Raw genomic sequence first — 22,474 nt, forward strand, 5'->3', positions numbered from 1 at the left:
GCTGGAGAGTCTATTTTTTGATGTGGTATTTACGCAGTTGAAAGCTCTTGTGTGGTCTCACCACAGAGTTATCCCTAAACCCCCCACCTACCCCACAATCCAAATCATACACACAAAAGCTTACCTGATGTACTGTATATTTGTGTATTCACCCTCATAGAAACGAATAGCTGTCATGCATTACTCATGACTCATCATCACCAAATTCTTCCGGCATGTATTTGGACAAAACACACAACTTTATGGCGTAAACATTCATTTATATTAGGAATTGCTTATCCTCACAAGTGTCACAAGGGAGGGAGGGGAGTTTTTTTTCTGGAGGTACTTTCAGCAGACTTTGGGCACCAGGTAGGGATACCCTGAATTGGTGGCCAACCATTTGCGTGACCGGACTTCCTTTTGTGTGACCGGACGGTTGGTCGCCGGTCTTTTGGTCCCTTTTGGTCGCCGGTCAAATGTACTTAGATATTATACAGTACTTAAATATTAAACTCTCTCTTTTAGATATTAAACTCTCTCTCTTAGATATTAAACTCTCTTTCATGAATATAATTTTGAGAGGTGGTTTCAAGAGTAAACTCCCTGTCAACATTTGACCGGCGACCAAAAGAATGGCGACCAAACGTCCGAGGACCACCATTTGCAGGGCACATGAAGACAGACAACCAACCACGCTCACATTCATACCTAAGGGAAATTTAGAGTGTTAAACCAGCCCTACCCTGAATGTTTTTGGGGGAAAACATACAGAAAACCCATGTAAACTCATCTCAGGAGGATCGATTAATTGCAGCGGCTAAAACTCAGCTATTTCCACACTCAAATGTGAGTTTATATAAGAAATAAGTTTCACAATTCCATGCGAAATAGTCACAAAACTAAAATAAGCTAAAGATTCATGGCCAAACTAAGATAAATAATATGACTGAGTTTTCTCTGATGGAAACCTAAAGTTCTTTCTCATCCCGGCAAGGCATTAATTAATTTCACTGTCATTTGGATAAACAACTGACAAACAGACAACACTTTGGCCAATATAAATACTTAAGACGTTGTTTGAAGTGTCCAAAGCGTGTTCAAATGTGTCTGTGTGTTAATGTGCTGAAAATATGCATGTATGTGAACATTCTGCCCTCCTGAACCTGGGATGCCCCCTGAAAAACATACACACATGCACACACACACACACCCCTAGAACGCATACACACACACACAGTCAGAGGTGGGATCGCTGCAGGCGAGGAGGCAGGTCGGCAGCGATTACAGAGCCTGTGTGTGTAATGGTTGCCATGTGCGGAGCCATCTCATCCACCATTACACATACACACACACAAACGGCGCCCACCTCCCAAAACCCTCCAAGATACCGTACACTTTTAAAAACATTAGCCCCTAATGCTTTAATGCCCTCCCGTCAATGTGACTGCAGTTAAAATGGCAGACAGAGGAATGCTGCCTTGTGTTTGCTCAGTACAGAAGGAAGGTCTCTGGGTTTAGTTCGATTTACCAAAAATATTAAAAAATTAAAAGAAATTATGCTTTCTCAGTTTTGCCATGTTATGGATTACAATTAGTAAAAAGAATGTTGATATATTTGTGGTAATTCATCTCAAAAATGGGCTATTAAACATGGAGAGATATATCTATTCTTAAATCACAAACTCTGAAAAGTTCACCTTGTATCAAAATGTCCTCAGAAAATAACATTTTGTGTGTGACTTTCAAATATCTGTTTTTGCTGTATACTCACAAAACACAGAAAACTGATTTTTTTTCTATGAGACCATAAAGCCAAGATATTTCTCAGTCTGAATTGCTTTGATAGGTTTTGCCTTTTCGTGACATCATTCTACGCCTTCCTTGGCACAAAAACATCTCAGATGGGTCAAGAATGTGCCCGAGTCTAAACAGACGCAGATACAATTAGAATACTTGCTAAAAATAGTGTGAACAGTCAGCTTTAAAAATGAGATTTGAGGTTGAATCCAATAGGAATCAGATCTGCCTGCAGTCTGAACATTTACAACCCCCCTTCCCCCCATATGGGGGAGCAAAAAAGTGTCATTGTCTATGGGATTGCTGAATATAAAAAGCCATTTGAGAAGACGCAAAAATAACCATGTTATTCCAAGTGATTCATTGTGTCAACATCTGAAAAGCTCAGGTCCATAGGGAGAACAGTCTAGACTATTTACTGACAAAAGAAGTAGGATAAGAGCCTGCTATTTAATGTACATTTAACCTTTACATGCACCTTGTTAACCAAACATTTTTATCACGGAACTCTCTCAGATTTCTTATAGGGATGATGCTGTGTCCAAGTATCACCTTCACAGTATAGCCATGAAAAAGTCATTGTTCCCCAAGAGTTTGTAGGGCAGGAAACTGACATGGTGAGTCGGAGATGTGGGAGTTTTAATGTTGCCCTCACTGAATATTGGCATTGATGTGTTAAAGCTTTCCAGGTGTCACCGATTCCAGCTGGTACACCGCTGGCCTGTCAGAAAGCAGCATGCCTTTTAGAACCTGAGGCTAACGTGCACTGTGACACATGAACACACACACATGTATGGACACCGCATACACATAGACACACACATACCGGGATTAGTATGATGTGAGCAAAGATCAACAGCAGTGCATGTTTTCACTGTCACAAACTGAGAGAATAAATTGCTTCTCGATTCTTGATTGGTGATTAGGGGGAGACTGTGTTAATGGGACTGTCGTTATCTTGGCATTTGAGTGAGAAATTAAGCCATTAGAGGTTAATATAAATGTGGCATATGCTCGGCTTCTTCAAACATGCTTTTATGGGTTTGACACATTGTTGTATTTTAACAGGATTCATTATGTATCATTCCTTGGAAGTCGAGTAAAAATTAAATAGATAATTATTTTGTCATTAAGATCATTTGGAATCATTATAAGCAAAGCAAACCATCAATATTAGGTTACATAGGAAGACCAGTTTTGTAATTGCCATAATTTACAGTTTTTTACCAATATGACTTGCATGATTTTTGGGAGAATTTTTACAAACCCATCTTGGGTTGCCTGGTTTGTTTTTAATCCTGAATGAGACTGAAGGAATCACATAATAAGAGTCATTAAAGGGCGCCGAACCGTACATGTAGCATCTGCCACCTGCTTGTGAATATTTTGGCAAACCAGAATGAGCAACCAGTGTCAGTGCAGGTGAGTGTCTGTATGTAAAAATCACTCCATGTAATCATATACAATATCTCACTTTGTTCATGACACATACATATAGGGTCATTGAATGCAAGGCTACAACATTTATATATGTAATACCAAAAGACAGCACTCCCATGTCATTACTAATTCTTGTACATAACAAAATGCCATTGCACAATGTCTAGAATTCATAGGTTTTCATAAAATGTCTTTTGCATATACAACACATACTCCACTGGTAAGTGTCAAATAACCTTAGTTCAACTATAGATTTTGTTGCCTGCAACTCAGCTATAAGACCAAGTTTCCAGAACTCATGTATGATTTACAAAAAAACAGAAGTTATGTATGTAATTCCTTTGCTTACATTTCTGTACTTTGTGAATTTAGAGTGAAACGTATTAATGTGATATATATATATATATATATATATATATATATATATATATATATATATATATATATATATATATATATATATATATATATATATATATATATATATATATATATATATATATATATATATATATATATATATATATATATATATATATATATATATATATATATATATATATATATATATATATATATATATATATATATATATATATATATATATATATATATATATATATATATATATATATATATATATATATATATATATATATATATATATATATATATATATATATATATATATATATATATATATATATATATATATATTGCCAATGAAAGGTCAGTAAAGTAACTTTTAATAGACTTAAGGAATGAACTTCCCACCTCATCTTTGCCCCAATCTATGCAACTTTTGCCTTTAAACACTGACCACAGGGATCAATGTTTGTGGATCAATGCAAAACAAGCCCTTGACTATAGTCCCCCCTTCTCAGTCTCTCTCCTTCACATTTGACTTGTCCCCTGGGTATAGCCAATTAATAATGCTGGTTCATTTACCTCTAAGTGGAATGCAGATGGAGACTTGTATAGGGGTCCTTAATGAACTTGGCTGCTGTTGGCCTCAACACCAATTAACAAAGCTTTTAATTATGGTTGTAATCAGAGCTGCTGATGGAGAAAATACCTCCTCCTACTCTGAATAATTAAGTGTCCCACTGAGACAGTCTAAGGTGCACAAACACATGCAGATGTATGGAACTTGAAACACGGATAAAATGAGAGAGGTTGGAAGAAGCCATTCTTTCAGTCTTGGCTCTCTTGATCTTTAGACCTGTATGACCAACTAAGGATGTTTGACAACATTTTTTTGTACTTAAAATAGCCCAAACACTCTCTTTGGAACCCATACATGTTGAAAATACAAGCTTCGCCATCCAAAAACATGAAGCAAGAGGAAGAGAATGTCTGTTGCGATTGTGCCAAAGTGAGGGAACCTTTTAGGGAACATTATTATGCTTAAGATAAAACATGTTTTATTGTGATGGGTGTATAATAAAGGTGGTAGATATATTGTTAAATATGGAAGTTGGAGAGATTTAGGTATGGTTAGTGCAGAAAAGCTGCCACTGCAATTAAAAGAGACGTAAAAATGAGCCAATCTTTGCTTTTTTTGTCATGAACATTCATCTAAACGGACAAGTTTTGATACCCACATCACTTTCTCCTTCTTTCTGAGTCTTTTTTTTTCGAATCACCAACTTGCTTTCACTTTCACTTGATATAACCGTGGTAGGCGTCGTTCCTTTGACTGTGAGAATTTGTAGTCGCAATGCAGTGCCTTCTTGTTTTGTTACACCGAGCTGGCTTCTTGTTTGCTTCTACTAATTTGCATTTGCCTTCTGTGTTTGGGTTTATTGCACTTTAGAATGAATCGCATTGTATACACACTCTGTCCTAAGATTTTGTTAAAATTATCTATTATTAGATAGGGATTTGAACCTTTGGATAACTTATAATATGATATTGTTCAAGATTCAAGGCTCATGATAATGATTACCATAAAAAAACTGCAATATTTTTGCATAAATCAGTCCCTTTTGTGTCATAATCTCTGTTAGTTAGACTAAGTTAGAGTATTTGTTTCAATTTTGGCCTGTCAATTGTGGTATCTTCATACTCAACTAACTTAGCTGCTGTGATGGAAAAAATATAGCACACCATTTATTATTGTTGATTTGGCCTAAGTACTAATGAAGTTTTATTGATCCTGATTCTTTCATTACCTGTCTCTCCAAGCTGTATCAGCCTTGAATACATATCCACACGAACCTAACTTAACTTAATTAAAATGGTTTGGGTTAAGCACCATGAGTTGCTGCCGAGCAGGGTGGGTGTTACGGGGTGGCTTTTGTCGTGGGTGAAGGCAAATCTCTTCTCTCATAAACTGCAAAGAGATTAGGGAACTTTTGCAAGATGTTAGCTGTTAAAAAATGAGAAAAATGTTCTAATCCTCTTGTACAAGTGTTGGACTTGGTCAGACAAGGCCGTCTTTTGTTTCACAAATACAGGCAGAGAGCATAGAGTCAAGGAGTAATTAGTGCGTGTAGTTGTGTGTGTGAAACTGAGATACTAAGGAATAACCAGGCTACTTTCTAAATTAGGTTTCAAAAACAAGTAAAAAAACAAACAAAAACCACAATTATATTTTCATGGAGATCTTTAAATGCCAATTTTTTTCAGCTTTTATTTTGAATCAAATAAAAAAAAATAAGAACATTTTCAAGTTCGGGTATGTACTGCATTTCTTGTTGAAAAGCATTTACTATATTGTGGCTCATTTTTGTTTAATTAGAACTTTAATTTGAATAAGCAGATTGTAGTACTCTCAGTTTGGCAATAAACTCTGGTTCAGACCAACACTGACGAGAGAAAGGTTTGTAAGACTGGATTCATCACAACGTTTAAAGATGGAGAACAGATGAGCAACATCATCATCTTTCTAAACAAAAGATTCTTAGTGAGTGATCTCCAGTTAAACAAATTCTGATTATGATGATCTGTATATTGTCTTGGACAGAAAAATGTTCTGATGCAAGTTTCAGTTAAACAAAGGGGAAAAATGTTGGGTCAGCATTGAAAACGTAGACCTTTGCTCGATCTACAAAAGTCTAGTTTTGCACCAAAGAAAGTGACAACCACCATAAGGACGTCATTGAGTAAAGACCTCTTCTATCGTAATTGAGTTGGTTGGATTTTCAGGCCATCCACTCTCTAACGTGATTGTTTAGGAACTAGAGCATAGGTCAGGTTGGTGTGAACCAGCTCTTAACATCTGAAGATCTCACTCATTTTGAAGTCTTAGAACAGACATTGTTTTTCAACCACTTGAATAATAAGCCACACCTCCAAAATGGAGATCTGCCAATTAAATTGGAGCACAAAATAGACCTTAAACCAGGGGTCGAGAACATTTTTGACAAAGAGAGCTATAAACAATTCATAATTTCAAACATTATTCCTTGAGAGCCATACTCCGAATTTAAAGTAAAAATACATGAAAATGTGAGCATTTATTATTCATTTCACCACTTTGAAAGTAAAAAAAAGTCTGAATTCTTTTGAAAACATTATTTCACTGTAGCTAATCAATGAGTATCAATGAGAGAATACATGCAGAAGAGTCTAAGGAAGAAAAAATATGATTTTAGTTAGGTCAAGAGCCATATACACCCATCAAGAGCCACATATGGCTCCCGAGGCATAGGTTCTGTACCCCTGCCTTAGACAGACACTGTCCTGTTACATTGTACGTGTAATACTTTTGACAATATTCTTCAAAAATAAAAATAAAATTCAACTACTCCATAATAGATGTTAATTTAGTGGTTACAATATTTAGGTAGGTCTAACTGTGTTCATCGGTTTTGTTACTTAATGTCATTAGGTTCTGGCTATAGGCTGCAGTGTTTAATCATATGAATATACTTTTAAAGAAACCAGAGTTCTATAAATATATCCTCTCGTCTTCAACTGAAATGAAAAGCTACACCCACTCCAACCATCGAGGACCAGTTCGGACACCCATGACCTGTTTTCCCTTGACAATAATTTTGAAGTCTCACATCATCCTCCAAATATGGGCCATCATGTGTGTCTGTGTCCACTACTTCGGAACTTGACTTCAAAATTGACCTTCACCCACCCCTGTCAGGCCCTTCACACTTCTCCTATCTCTGTCACACTGACGCTGGCATTCTTGCACGTTAGCGCATCGCAGCGCTACAGATAGGCCTGCCAGACACCCTCTGTGCTTCATGTGTATCTCTAGCACACACAAACACACGCACACAGTTAATTGGTAACTAGAGTTTATGGGTAGCCTGGCTCTCTCACAGTTGGTCGGCACTGTTCGGAGAAGTCGGCTTTGGTGAGTTTTGATCCTATGTATCGAGTTGGTGGCTTGATGACTATACACTGCATGCATTACTAATGCATTTGAATTTGTTTTTTTGTGGCGATACATTGCCGTTATTACCACAGACTGGGTTTGCCTGGCAAGTTAGCCATCTTATTTTTAATTGTTTAAAATTTGCACAGCACAGATTTCACTTCCATCTTGTAGCCTGACACGGAAGTTTCGATTTTGCTTCGTTAGCGAACAATGACACACTTGAAGCCCTTTTCTTTAAGAATCTTGTAAGCGTAATCCATGTTTATTGCTGATTCTACATGTTTGTTAGGACGGGGCTTTTCTGTCACTTTTGACTCACCGATCAATATCAATAAAGCGGTGTAGTTATCTATTTTGCCCTCTTCCAACAACCTCGGGATCAATACTCATCCGTCATGGCTTCACTTGCTGAATGTTATCGCTTGTGCGAGGATTAGTTTACCTCGCGTGTTATCCACACATTTTCTCCCATCTTGGAAAGTAGGTTACAAGGAGAGCTCTGTCTTGACGCATTTCACGGTGTATTTCCGATCTTTTTTTAAGCATTTGTTATGGCTCATTTAAACAATTGGAAACCTTTTTAAAATTGGTTTGTTCAATTTTTGGGACACAAATGTCCACAAACACATCCTTACCTGTTCTACATTTGTCAATGTTGTTGTTGGATCTCCAATTTACAAAATTATTCTACACATTTTGTATGTTTTTGCCTAACACTGGTGTGTACCGTCATCCATATCGCATATTGTCACAGTACCTAAGCAGAGTCATTCTTCATGTCTTTCAAAACCTTCAAGTGCTGACCACTCTCCTCCATCTGTCTGTCGTGCCAAGACTTGACCTTTCACTCCTATGGGCCCGCCCACCTTGTTACCACTAACCCTTGGTTGATTGTGTTGCTTGACCAGTTTTGGACACACACTTCGCAATAAATGCTATCAAGACTGTTTTGATATGTCTGCCAGCTACCCCTATATTAAAATGATAACCTATGATAGAATTTTAATGTCTGTATTAGAACTAAAGAAGTAGAAATGTCTTTGAACATGTGCAAATCTTAAAATCAGAGCTACATTGATAGATATACAGTGTTCCCTCGCTACTTTGCGGTTCAGCCACCGCGGACTCAGAGCTTGGCGGATTTTTTTTGGAAAAAAAATATATACAAATATTTCATTGAGACAAAATATTTTACAGTTTTTTTTTTGTTATCACATGGATTTCACTCTCTGCCCGTATTCTATATGGTGTACTGTATACAGGGGGGTAGAAATAAATAAATAAATAAAATAATAAATAAACAAAAAAAATTGAATCAAATTCAAATTTAGCATTTTTGAAGGGGAATCCCTACTTCACGGAAATTCACTTATCGTGGGTGGTCCCGGTCCCCATTAACCGCGATGACCGAGGGAACACTGTATGTGGCTAAATAAGAAAACAAATGCCCATTGGTGCAATTCCACAGGTCTCATAATTAATTTTATTAGTTTGTGCCCACCTACTGAAGGACCTATAAAATAGTATTGTGCACTAAAATATGTATTCTGCTGACCTAACATCAACTTTGTAAGGTACATTTCCACACTAGTGCATTTCCATTCAATCTCCATTTTCTTTTAAACCACAGACTCATCTCTAGTGTGCTACTCGTCCTTATACTTCGATTTCTTTTCATTGAGTAGACTGATGAGTCCAATAAGGCCTGCTAGCTCACTTGATTAATGACTCTGACATGCATTGGCACCCCCTCACACACAGACACATGCACATACACTCCTTCGCCCCTTCACCCATCCACGTACATGCACCCCTACACCCATACACGCCCATGCAATAGCTTTGTACTGTAATTGATGACACAACTCGGACCATTTGCAAACCAAATGTGGGCCTCTCTCCTTCCTTTGTTAACATTCCCTACTACTTTAAGTCTTCCCTTTCTCTCCACACCTACCTTTTCATTAGGCGACTGTCACCATGATATGAGGGCCAGGGCTGCTTTGTGACACGCTCGCTAGGTAGTATAAATATTTCATTAGTCTTAATGGGAATCTTTGCTTCTCGCTAATTGCATGCACATACTGTATTATCTGAGTTAGGCTATCAAAACCAGACACCAACTTTGATCCTCTCTCAAACTCTACCTTTATTTTCTTCGTTTCACTTCAGCTTCTCTTGCTCTCTCTTGTTTATGTAGTTTATTTTGGTCTGTATGACTTTATCTTACCAGCCCCCCTCCCACCTGCCCTTTTGCCTTCCTGTCTTTTCTTGTCCAGTATTTTTGTGAGCTGTGTTTTGTTTAAGATCTCCTGCTCTGGGCTTTGTAAAATAATATTGACTAAATTACACTTGAAGATGTATACATATATATTTTATTACTATATTATTGACAATGCCTATGGATGGCATCAAAAGGGTAGAGGCTGCTGAACCCAATGATAAGCTGTCATTACTGACATTGATGTACGCCTATCCCACAATGCAAAGCACGCAGGATCATAAGTCAAGTCAAGCTTGAGGATGGTTGAAAACTTCAGGGCAGGGGTGGGCAAAATTTTCGGCCCATAGGCCACATTGACTTTAAAAATATACAGATGAGCTGGGTCAGCACAAGATACGATACATATAAAAAAGTGCATCCGTTAACAGTACATATGAAACATAAACAGAAAACAAGGACTCAAGTATTAAAATACTCATCACTCATCATTAAAGTAAAAAGTATAAAGTACAAAGTAAAGTAAAAAGAAATGTATTAAGAAATATTAGATAGTCATTTAAAAAAGATAGAGGGGCTGTAAGAAACAAAAAACAAATTAGTGGACAGAGCTACTGCCAATGGCTTCCGCGTGACGGCGCCATCTTGGGGAAAAAAAACATTATTTGGACAACGTCGGCGGGCCGGATTAAAAAGCCTAATGGGCCGTATGTGGCCCACGGACCGTAGTTTGCCTTTACCATCTTTAAGGTCTAGTTGATGTCGTTGAAGTTTTCTAAGGCAAGCTGTTTTGTTAGTTTTCCTACACCAGGAAACTTAAATGTCCCTCTCTTGTTTTTAAACCCTTGATGAAGCTAATTCAAGATTTTTTCCCACTTTACATCTATCAACTATGCAACTCCTTCCATCCCCCTGACCAACTGTCTTGCCTTTTCTAGTTTTACACTCCATTGACTTTACTTACCTGATCATTTCAATGTGTGCACAATCAGATTTAATCTCCATGTGGAATGTTCTAAATACACTTCCTTTATCGTCATCCGGTTTTCTATTTGCTTGTTGTTATTTACGGAGTGTCGCCCTCCTGCAAAGATCTGTAGCATTGTTTGTGGTGTCGCCTCTCTTTTTTTCCCTCTTCCCTCACCCATTTTGGACATTCCCGTTTATCTGAAGACAAAACAAGTTAATGAGATCGGAAATGCAGGCCTATCAAAGGGGAATCAGTATTCAAATCAAGACCTTGTCTGGACACAAACAGCAGGAAGCCAAACAAGAGGCTGCAAGTGCTGAATAGGAGGACAGGGTAAGGAGAGAGAGAGGGGAGAAAGGGGTAGAGAGGGGTAATGTTGTGGTTCTTATAGTCAAGTTAAAGGTCCTATGAAACTTTAAAGTGATGATACACCATGTTTTGCACACAAATCTATCCAAAAAACCACAGCAATGGCTTGAATCTTAAAGTTTTATTATTATTATTTCCTCTTTTGAATTGGCCCTGCATACTAAATATGTCCAAACAGAAAATATGGGCATTCCCTAATGCATTATTTTGGACAGAATAACCCCCCGAAATGGTAAAAACTTGTGCCAAATGTGGTTATTCATTTTCCATCCCGCTTATCCTCACCTGGTTCACAGATCGGACCACCAGAGCCTCTCCTAGCCAATCATGGGCTGTAGGCAGGGCTATTGGTGGTGGCCAGCCAATCACAGGCCACCAAATGTGGTTACTGCATGTACAATGAATTATAGTTCAATCCTTTCAGTTTTATTTTTTACATGGCCGCTGTTTTACACTGCCTTTTGAGGTCTTAAGTTTTTACTTCATCTGCTTTTTTATTTTATTTTCTTTTTTTTATTTGTCCTTTTGTAAACTACAGAATACTGGAAATAATTAATTCACTTATCCACAATTACTTCTCGTGCTCAATTGCCATGATGACAATATCACTACTACATCTAACCAAATAACATGAAAAAACAGTGTAAAAAGGTGTTATAATCAGGTGGAATTGTATAATTTTTTAAGTTTTAAGTTTCTATGGAGCAGAGCATAGTTTTGGTATCTAAAATAAGATTGATTGCATGTGCTTCCCAACTTTTCTTCTATCTGACTCTGGTTGCTTTTATCATCACTTTTTCTAAATTTGTTTGTCTGGTTATTATTAGGGTTAATGTTTAGGGCAGGCACTGTGTTAAAATGCACTATATGGTGCCTGGCAGAAGGTAAGAGACTGAATACGGCAGAAGATCAAGGATGCAGGGGGTGGTGATTGGGTATAAAGGTCCCATTATCTCGTGTCGAGGGCCACCTGAGCTAAAGACAGCCATTTGTTCCCAAATCGACCTGTCGACCCCCACCTAATTACCAGCCAATTATTTCCAAATGTCTCTCCTTCACCGCACAGCCAGAGCACTTTAGGAAGAGAGAAACCAAATGGCCTTCCTGCACATCTTATTTGTTTGTACATTCCATTTCTAATTTGTTGTTTTGGGGGATTTTTTCGCCCAAAAAATTGGACGCGGTACCAAACAAATTAAAAAAAAAATTCACCGAACAGTAGAGTCAAATAAGAACTATAATCTGAATAAAGATACTCATCACCGCTCCAAATAATAGCAAAGCCTGGTTGATGCAAATTTTAAAATAATAATTTGTCAATATAAGCCATTTATTAATCACAAATATCATAAAATAAATAGCATAAAATACTGTAAGCATGGCGAGCCTTTGTGGGAGACCTCATAGTAAAAATATATGAAAATGTGAGCATATATTATTCATTTCACCACTTGGAAAGTAAAAAAAAGTCTGAATTATTTTGAGAAAATTATTACACTGTTGCTAATCAATGAGTATCAATGACAGAATGCATGCAGCAAATTCTAATGAAGAAAAATATAATTTTAAAAGGCGTTAGAGATAGTTTTGGCGCCACAGTACCGGGGTAACGCTCCCATTGGTGCGTTCGGGCTGTAGGCTTATCATCAGCGGTTCCCATATTTTACCACACAGGTTCGCGGAGAGCCATATGCACCCATTAAACAACCCACATATGGCTCCCGAGCCATAGGTTCCCTACCCCTGTGCTAGTGTGTATGTGTGCGTACACAATTATCATATACATAGCAAGTTCATCTCTCTTGCTCTGTCGTTATCCCTCCCGCGCTCTCTCTCTCTCTCTTCTCCCGTCAGTGGCACCGGTCTGTCTCAGCAGTCCGATATGTATCGAGTTGACCCAAAGGAGAAGAAGGCTGTGCCCCTGTTCCCAGAATTCTTTGTGGCCAGTCTCCATTGTTCACCGGTACTTGTATACAGTATTGTCTGGCTGATTGTGAGCCTCCGCTCTCTCCGGCTGCACGGCCCGACCACAGAAAGCAAGCAGGGCAACAGCGACCGAGTGGAGGAGGATGAGGAGAGGGGAGAAGTCAGCATTGTGTCCCTGGCTTGCCATTGTCCTGCCTTCCCATCTGTTTCCTTCTCTTCCTTCCTGGTTCTGTGGGATAGTGCGCTGATTAGTAAGAACAAGGCTGCAGCTTCTAATAGGGGAAGTCATGGCTGGGAAATAAGATTGATCCGGCTGAGATATCATCTGGCTGAGTGGCGCAATAGTTTTGAACTCTGACACCTTGTTGCTGGCTTGAAGCTTTGATCAAGAACAAGCAGGAATAGAGCATTTAGATACATTTCCTTCATTCATTGATTGCTTTGAAAGATGGTATAAGGAAGCTGTTAGTCTGCAGTGTTCTACTTGAACAGCTTAGTTCAGTGGTAGGGAAGATATGGCTCGGGAGCCACATATGGCTCTTTTAATGGGTGTATATGGCTCTCCGCTAACTTATGATGTAAACTATGGAAACTGCTAGTGAGAAAGTGCAGGAATAGGGGTGTTATGTTGTTATTATGGCATTGACACTACCCCCAGCGCCTTTATAATCTTTTTTTTTTTCATTACACTCTTGCATTGATTTTTGCATTGATACTCATTGATTTGCAACAATATAACAATGTTGTCAAAAGAATTTAGATACTTTTTGTACTTTTAAAAGTGGTGAAGTGACTAAAAAAGGCACACATTTTCATGTATGTTGACTTTAAAATTCGGAGCATGGTTTCTCAAGGATTAACATTGAAAAAATATATGAATTGTTTATGGCCTTTTCCATCAAAACGGTACCCGACCCCTGGCTTCGTTGAACAAGTTCGATAAAATGGTGGATCGAAAATTCTGTTTCGGAGTCAATCTCTGTCTATATGATCTGTTTAGTTCTCAGTCTGTTATACATCTTACTTGTATGTATGCACATTCCAGTCCTATGGCTGAAGTTACAGTCCAAAAAGATTTAACACCAAAGCTCAGTCAAAAAATATTGGCTATTTTTACATAGTTCCCTTAATCCTATTGAAATCAAATAAAACAGTGTACCGTATTTTTACGACTGTAAGGCGCACTGTATTATAAGGCACACTGTATTATAAGGCACACTGTATTATAAGGCTCACTGTATTATAAGGCGCACTGTATTATAAGGCGCACTGTCTATTTTGGAAAAAATTTAAGACTTAAGTGTGCCTTATAGTCGTGAAAATACCGTATGTTATTTTCCCGATCATACTGTATTCTGGGAACTTGTGCATGTACTTTCTTTTGTAGTATAGTAATAGTATGTGCACGCGTGCGTGTGCTCTTCTCATTGTCGACTGAGCCCGGGCTGATTACCAGACTCCTGGCTGAGCTTGAAGCTGAGTGGATTAGCATATCTCTCATGTCAGTTGCATTTGTAGTGACAGGCTGATGACATGAGACTGTATGATGGCCGTGACCCACCTGACTGGCTGGGCTCAGGCCTCCCTGCAGGTGGTCTCCCTGTTCTACAGGGAGGTGAGATTTGTAGGGACGTATAGGAGTTAGCTGGATGGAGGCCAAATTTGAGGATTCTCTGCTTTATAATCACGCTGTACAGTCCTTTTTTGCCCTTTTTTCTTGATGTACTTGTGTATTTTTTTCCCATTTTATACAGAGTAGATTAACATTTTCCAACTACCCTATTTTCACGACTATAAGGCACACTTGAAAGTCTTAAATTTTCTCCAAAATAGACAGTGCGTCTCATAATCCAGTGCGCCTTATACATGGAAAAAACAGAAAACCAAAAACGAAAAACCACCACTGTCGGATATTAAAAAAACACAAACGCCTGAACTGAAACAATACTGTTAAATATGCAGATGCCATCTTAGTTTACAACATCTTCCATCATATAGCTCCTCCCCCACTGCAAGATTTTATACCAAAAAAAATCCAAAACATCAACAATGGCTGGCTCTAGAGGTGACTGTGTAGTGAGTGCTTCATACCTGGAAGTCAATAGCAATTACCGTATTTTCATGACTATAAGGTGCACCAAAGTCTTACATTTTCTCCAAAATAGACAGTGCGCCTTATAATACAGTGCGCCTTATAATACAGTGCGCCTTATAATACAGTGCGCCTTATAAAACAGTGCGCCTTATAATACAGTGCGCCTTATAATACAGTGCGTCTTATAATACAGTGCGCCTTATAATACAGTGCGCCTTATAATACAGTGCGCCTTATAATAGTGCGCCTTATATATGGAAAAAATGTCATTCATTGAGGGTGCACCTTATAATGTGGTGCGCCTTATAGTCGTGAAAATCCGGTACACATTAAACATAGTATGAATTTAAAACTACATAAATTTAGGATTATATATACATGGTTGAATGGGATTTACTGTAATTTCCCTACTCTAGAGTACATTTGTCTATAAGCCTCACAGCTCAAATTTCTCAACATTTTTAGAGAAAAAAATGACTCATCTGGTCAAAAACAAAGCTTCAAACACAATCCTTTGCTGGATTGTTCAGTTTGAACCCAAAAACCTTCATTACCCCCAATTTAATGGAAATGGATGAGTTTGTTTTAGGAGCTGTCTTTCTCTGGGTCCCTTTACGGACTCCCTAGTGACTTGCTAAATGAAGCTGCCCCAGAAGTGGTTAGCGCAACAACCAAACACACTTGCACACAGCTGCACATGCAAGGCATGTGCAAGGAAGGACTGTTGCAATACATGTAGAAATGTTGGAGATATCTTGTATTATATATAGCTATCCTTGTAAATATGCCTCCCACCTTTGACATGACATAATAAGCTGTCAACAAATGAAATGTTGAGTTATAGATTTTATTGAATGGCTTCTCTGAATATTGACACCAGGTTCACTCTTCCTCCCTTTAAACTATCCATGGGTTCATAAATCAGCCACACACACACATACACACACACTTCCATGATCTGTATGCACTCTATTAGAAAGGAACTATTTGATTTATGGAAGGTTTTTAATGTTGGATATTACATACGATACTTGCTGCACTTTGTGAACTTCTCTTTTCTCATATACTTTTACCAGATTCACTCTTAAAACTGTCAATTTTCACTCCATGGCCCCCAATATGAGCTACGTGTGCACACCTAACGTAGTATTTCTAAAAAAGTGTTTTTTTTCTGCCTTTTTAATTGTCATTGTCCAAATACAACCACCATAATACAAAAATTAACACCTTCCAAACCTAGATTTATTCATTTTTAAAGGTAGCATTTTTGTATTGCACCTGACAGTGGTGGTGTACCTAATTTATTGACCTGTGAGCGTACATTACCATTGCCTTTCTCATCTTTTCACTTTACAGCCCTAGGCCATCTTGCGCCCCTTCCTTTTGATGGATGTTTGCGACTCAATTGGCCAAATGTAACTCAATATTGATTATTATTAATATTTATCATGCTCCTGATCATGTTTTGCTCCAATGCTATTAATCTACCCAGTTAATAAAACGTCTGTGGCAAGCCTCGGCCCCCGGGGCCCTTAGGGACCTCTTTGGATGAGGGGGGTTTGGGGGGGTGGGGGTACATACACGGCAGGAGGTGGTGCGCTGTCTTGTGTTCGCCTGGAGCCTCTTGATCACGCCTTTTAGGGGAAACACATACGCTGCTGGATGTGATGCCTTTGAGGCCTTTTCAGCACAAATAACACATCAATACATCATACATCAGCTGTGTTGTTTCAGTACAACACACAAACACAAACATGCAAGCTGGCAAATCAAAGCGCACAGTGTTCCAATTGGCTTTCTTCACAAAAGGCATCACTGTTTTTTTACTGTCTTTTTTAAGGGTAACACAAAATATAACCTTTTTGATAAATGAATTATCCACTTAACATTGAGAATAGTCTTTAATTGTGAATAACTGTATTCAGATAGATGGAAATGAAGATGGACCACAGAGAATAATGAAAATTAATATATTTGGAAATAGTAGAAATGGTGACTATTATTTATACAGGCTAGTTTTGTAATAGAATGTTTCCTCTTTAAATAGTTTACTCTTGTTTGTTAGTACATAGCACTCACAAACCCATTGAAAAATTATTTCTCACTTGCTTTATTACATTGCACACAAAAAAAACGGTGCTCGGACGTTTGGTCACCGGTCTTTTGGTCCCTTTTGGTCGCTGGTCAAGTGGTGACAGAGAGTTTACTGTTGAAACCAGCTCTCAAAATTATATCCATGAGAGAGAATTTAATATCTAAGAAGGAGAGTTTAATATCTAAATACTGTTTAATATCTAAGTAAATTTAACCGGCGACCAAAAGACTGGCGACCAAACGTCCGGTCACGAGAAAAACAGGTGAAAATGTTGTATTTAATGTGATCTCTTGCTTCATATCATTTTTCACTATCACAGTTGTATCTCAAGTAGCGATCCTAAAAGTATCTGACAATCCTTCTCTAAATCTTTTGTTTTCGTTTTTGACTTTTTTTCCCAGTGAAATAAAAGTCATTAAAACAAAGTCACTGGTGGCTTCTGACATTTACACTGTACAGTAATCTATATTTATACCCAGCGGGTGTACCTCTGTAAGGGAATACGTATGGGTCTTTGCAGACTGCGCTTTCTCACTCATCTCCTCCATTTGCGTTCTCCATGTCTCCGGCTCTCTGCAATGCACTCATTCACTGTGAGGAAGCCCAGTCTAAGTTGTGCATGTTGCTTGGAAATGTTCCCCTGCTGCTTTTACAAGGGGAAACAGTGTGGTGTTTTCATTCTGAGTGGCTTGCCGCTATTGTAGATGACTCTGCCCCCATTGCACTCTCACTACTTCCCTGTAAACACACAAAAAAACTCAACCTTACCCTAAACCTGCCGCTACATTTGTAGTTATTTCTTTTTTTTTCTTTATGGACTGCTTGGTAACATGCTTCTATTTATGCGTCATCCTAAATAAATGGGACCCATTTGGTGGAAAGACTCACAATATGGGTTTTCAGCTTACACACACACACACACACACACACACACACACACACACACACAGATACATCCTTGTTATTGTTATCATTATTTTTTATTTTATTTTGAGCAGTATCACCTTGTGGGCAAGTCATGTATTGCAATAATCCCCAAACTGGACCGTAGTTCATTCTATTTCAAGTACTTAGTAGAAACTTGTATTAATTTACTACCAATAATGTACCTTTTTCCATCTATTTTTGACAACAACATGAAAAGACAGATTTTTTATTTCTTTAAATGGCACAAGATATTTTACTTGTGTATAAAAGTTTGTTTAGTGATGTGCCTTGGCGCAATCAAGGTTATAAAACACAACAGTCTCAGTGGAGCCAACTATTTCCAGCATAAGCCATGGCTTCATTATAGTAAGATGATACTATAGACATACAATACAACCAGACACCCATTGGTCAAGAATATTTGACATACCTGTGGCACTATAATTTATTACGATACTCTAAACCTAAATTACTGAAGTAAACATGCTGAAGGTAACGTACCCTCTTTTGGACGATGGACTAATACTTCACATTGTCCACTTTTATGCATTAGTCCATTCTCTCAGTCTCTCTGATGATGCCTTTCTAAATATTGGTGTTATTTGATTGAGTGCCTCAATGTATTTAATGTGAAGTGAATTTTGCAGGTGGGAAAACAACTTCTCCAAACCCATTTCGGTCTAGGTCAATGGAAAATCAGCATAAAGTGTCGGTTTTGGCACATTTCTCACTCTTCCAAATGTGCTTGTACTCTGTGTTTTAGTCACATATTGCTGAGTTCATTTTTCATATCTGTCAAAATCGCCATTTTCTTGCCATCACTAGCCACTCTCTACCCCCATCTTTGGAACCACGAGAAGGTTTTAGACTTTGTCTGCAAACTGTCTTTTCAACAGTGGATGCCTTTCACTTTTGAATTGAAACAGATCAGCTTAGAGTGAAGGAAATATAGTGGGATTTGCATATATGTGAGTATATTTGATGGAGAAATAGGATGTGCACACTTTATAAGGGACCTCAATTCCGTCATATTTTCAACTACCATATTTTCACGACTATAAGGCGCACCGCATTATAAGGTGCACCCTCAATGAATGACATTTTTCCATATATAAGGCGCACAGTCTATTTTGGAGAACATTTAAGACTTAAGTGTGCCTTACAGTCGTGAAATTACGGTAATTGCTATTGACCTCCAGGTATGCAGCACTCACTACACAGTCACCTCTAGAGCCAGCCATTGTTGATGTTTTGGATTTTTTTGTATAAAATCTTGCAGTGGGGGAGGAGCTACGTGATGGAAGAATTTGTAAGCTAAGATGACATCTGCATATTTGACAGTATTGTTTCAGTTCAGGCGTTTGTGTTTTTTTAATATCCGACAGTGGTGGTTTTTCGTTTTTGTTTTTCTGTTTTTCCATATATAAGGCGCACTGGATTATAAGGCGCAGTGTATCTATTTTGGAGAAAATGTAAGACTTAAGTGCGCCTTATAGTCGTGAAAATACGGTATGTTGTATTGTTACTGAGCCACAAGCATTTTTATTGCGAACTTTATACTTAGCTCTGAAAACTCAAGCTTTTGTTGATATCCACTAGAGCGTGGGATCCACAGACCTTTCTTCACATTTGTACACCTGTTCACAATTACAATAGTTTATTTACTTGTAATTTTAGTGAGATTTCTGGTTATTTTTCCTCTCTCGATGAGTGATTTGGGTCCCATTTTAAAAGATTTCTGAACTGATTTCATCCAGGCAGGAATTTTATGTTCCTGGGTTAACAGTACTATTTATTGTGGAGGGTGCATACAAAGCACAAGTTTGTATTTTACCAGGCAGACAGCAGAAAATGACTGCAGATCTATATCTCTGCATTTAAGTCTAGAGTGTTCTGATTAAACACACAAACCACAAAACACTTTAGCCCTTGTAAAACCTTCAGATTAACATGGTTGATTTTCAGCTCCATGTCAAGTTGTTTTGCCATAGCAACACTGATTGCAATATTAGCAGGAGTTTATAATATTTATTTTATTGTGGAATATTTTCATTCCACTCTATGAAGTTCTTGGCACTATTCCATAGGCTTATCTTTGCCAATTGGATTTCAGGCCTTCCTAATACCTGTCAGAAAATCTTTGTTATAGAAAAACTCCTCTGTTTGTGCATTTCTAATTCATCGCCTCAAATTGGAGGCCTTCATGTGGCTTGAGCCTGACTCTCAGCCTACGTTTTCCGGAATAACAGCTACCGAACACAAGTAGTCCATTGTAGTCACAGCCAGCATAGGGACCCCCAAGGTGCGAATTAATGATTGACCCCTGATCTAATCAGGATAAATAGTAGCCCGTAAAAGAGTAGGCAATGGCGAGAGGAGCAAAGAGAAAGAACAACATCGGGAGCCAAGTTGAGGAAGGCACTATCTGACTATGCTGTTTTTTTAGAGTTCCTCAGAGAGGAGAAGCTAACATCGTTCCTCTGGCTGTCTGAGTCTGAGCTAACATAAAGATGTTTTTTTTTAAAGGCTAGCCATCACATTTCTTTGTCTCCATTTTTAACTGCAGATTTTTATAGTTTAGATCTTCCCGTCATATATTAAAAGTATAATAGCAGTCTAGAATATTTTTTTACATGTAGTAGCCTTTCCTTCTAGTATTATGTTTTCAAAAACTTAATGCTGAGTATGCATTTTTCCTCGTTTATTTTTGCACTAGATCAGACATTGGTAAACTACGGCTCGCGGGCCACATCCAGCCCGCTAGTCCTTTTAATCCGGCCCGCCGACGTTGTCCAAATGTATTTTTATTTCCAAGATGGCGCCGTCACGCGGAAGCCAGTTGCAGTAGCTCTGTCCACTCTTATTTGTTTTTCGTGTTTTATAGCCCCTCTATCTTTTTTTAAATTGCATTTTAATATTTCTCAATACATGCTTTTTTACTTCACTTTGTACTTTATACTTTTTTACTTTAATGATGAGTGATGAGTATGTTAATACATTAGTTCTTTTTTCTGTTTACATTTCTTATGTACTGTTAACGGATGCACTTTTTTATTTGTATCATATCTTGTGCTGACCCGGCCCATCTGTCAAATTTTTTAAAGTCAATGTGGCCCCCAGGCCGTATGTTAATTTTGATGGAACATAGTTGAAGGTGGTGTTTTGCTGCAAATGCTTGTGTAAGACTGGTTTAGAACACCAATGATGAGGTCTAGAACATCCCGTTTTCCTTTCAGTTGGTCATTTTGGGTCTTTTTATAGCTTTGCGGTTTCTCATTAACATGCAGCTCACTGGATGTAATCTGAATACTTTTTTTCTCACAAAGAATCTTATAGACAAATTTAATAGATTTTCCTAGGCTGTCTCTGCTTGTCAAAATTGCTCTGAGTCAAGTGCCAGTGGGAGTAGAGAAGTGAAAGGAGGGAAAAATTTACAGCCTGAAAACACATTTGATTGTATAGTTGGAACTGTACGCCTGATTCAAACTGGTCATCATTAAAAAAATAATAATAAAAAAGTTCCCGTCCAAATTGTTGATGTAAAATCGTCCATAAAAGGCAGTCTTTTATTGCCGTAATATTATGAGATGTCTCCTGGAGCTGCATGAAGCGGCTACATTTTTTTTTTGCCATGCTTTGGATAGCCGCAATTCTATGCTTTCCTAGTTTTACATTTCACATTTAAAACTTACATGTCAGTTAATTTAACAACGTTCACAAGCCACATCTGTCGTAGGGTAAAGAGGCCAAATATTTGGCAAAGAACAAAAAAGGATGATCTGTGCTGTGAACTAGTTTCTATAGTGTTTGATTTATTCATTCCACCCAAGTACTTCCCGGACAACCTCATTATAATGACAGCACTGAAACATAACCTATGTAGTGCACTTATGAGTGATGCATTTTAAACGTCATATGCTGTGAAAGTAAATGGAAATATAATAACCTGATGGTGTTAACGACAACATAGAATGAGTTTGAAAGCTTGGCAAGCTTCAATGAATAAAGAGAGGCAAGTTAAAATTTAAATACTGCTGATGTCATTTTGTTTAGTTTGCCAACTGTTTGCCAACATATGTTTAAATAGGATTTTTTCTTAAATTAACTTATGAAAAGCTCATCTTTGTATCCCTATCTTGTATCAGAATGTTTGCACTAAATCCCAAATATAATAGGGATAGAATTATGTTTGTACTAAATGACCTACTTTTTGGGACATAGTAATTGTTTCATACTGTACCAAACAAGTCCCAAAAACACATTCAGCTATGAAACCCATGAATGACTCATTCATTTTCTGATGTTTTTGG

The 22,474-nt window shown here is 37.9% G+C and overlaps 1 protein-coding gene across 5 annotated transcripts in view; it reads left to right on the forward strand.

Annotated features, from left to right (window-relative positions):
• Positions 1–22,474, forward strand: part of prdm16 (PR domain containing 16) — a 172,714-nt gene that overhangs the window by 35,941 nt on the left and 114,299 nt on the right. The gene's annotated exons all lie outside the window — the stretch shown is intronic.

This window comes from Stigmatopora nigra, chromosome 1, assembly GCF_051989575.1.
Source record: "Stigmatopora nigra isolate UIUO_SnigA chromosome 1, RoL_Snig_1.1, whole genome shotgun sequence".
NCBI lineage: Eukaryota > Metazoa > Chordata > Actinopteri > Syngnathiformes > Syngnathidae > Stigmatopora > Stigmatopora nigra.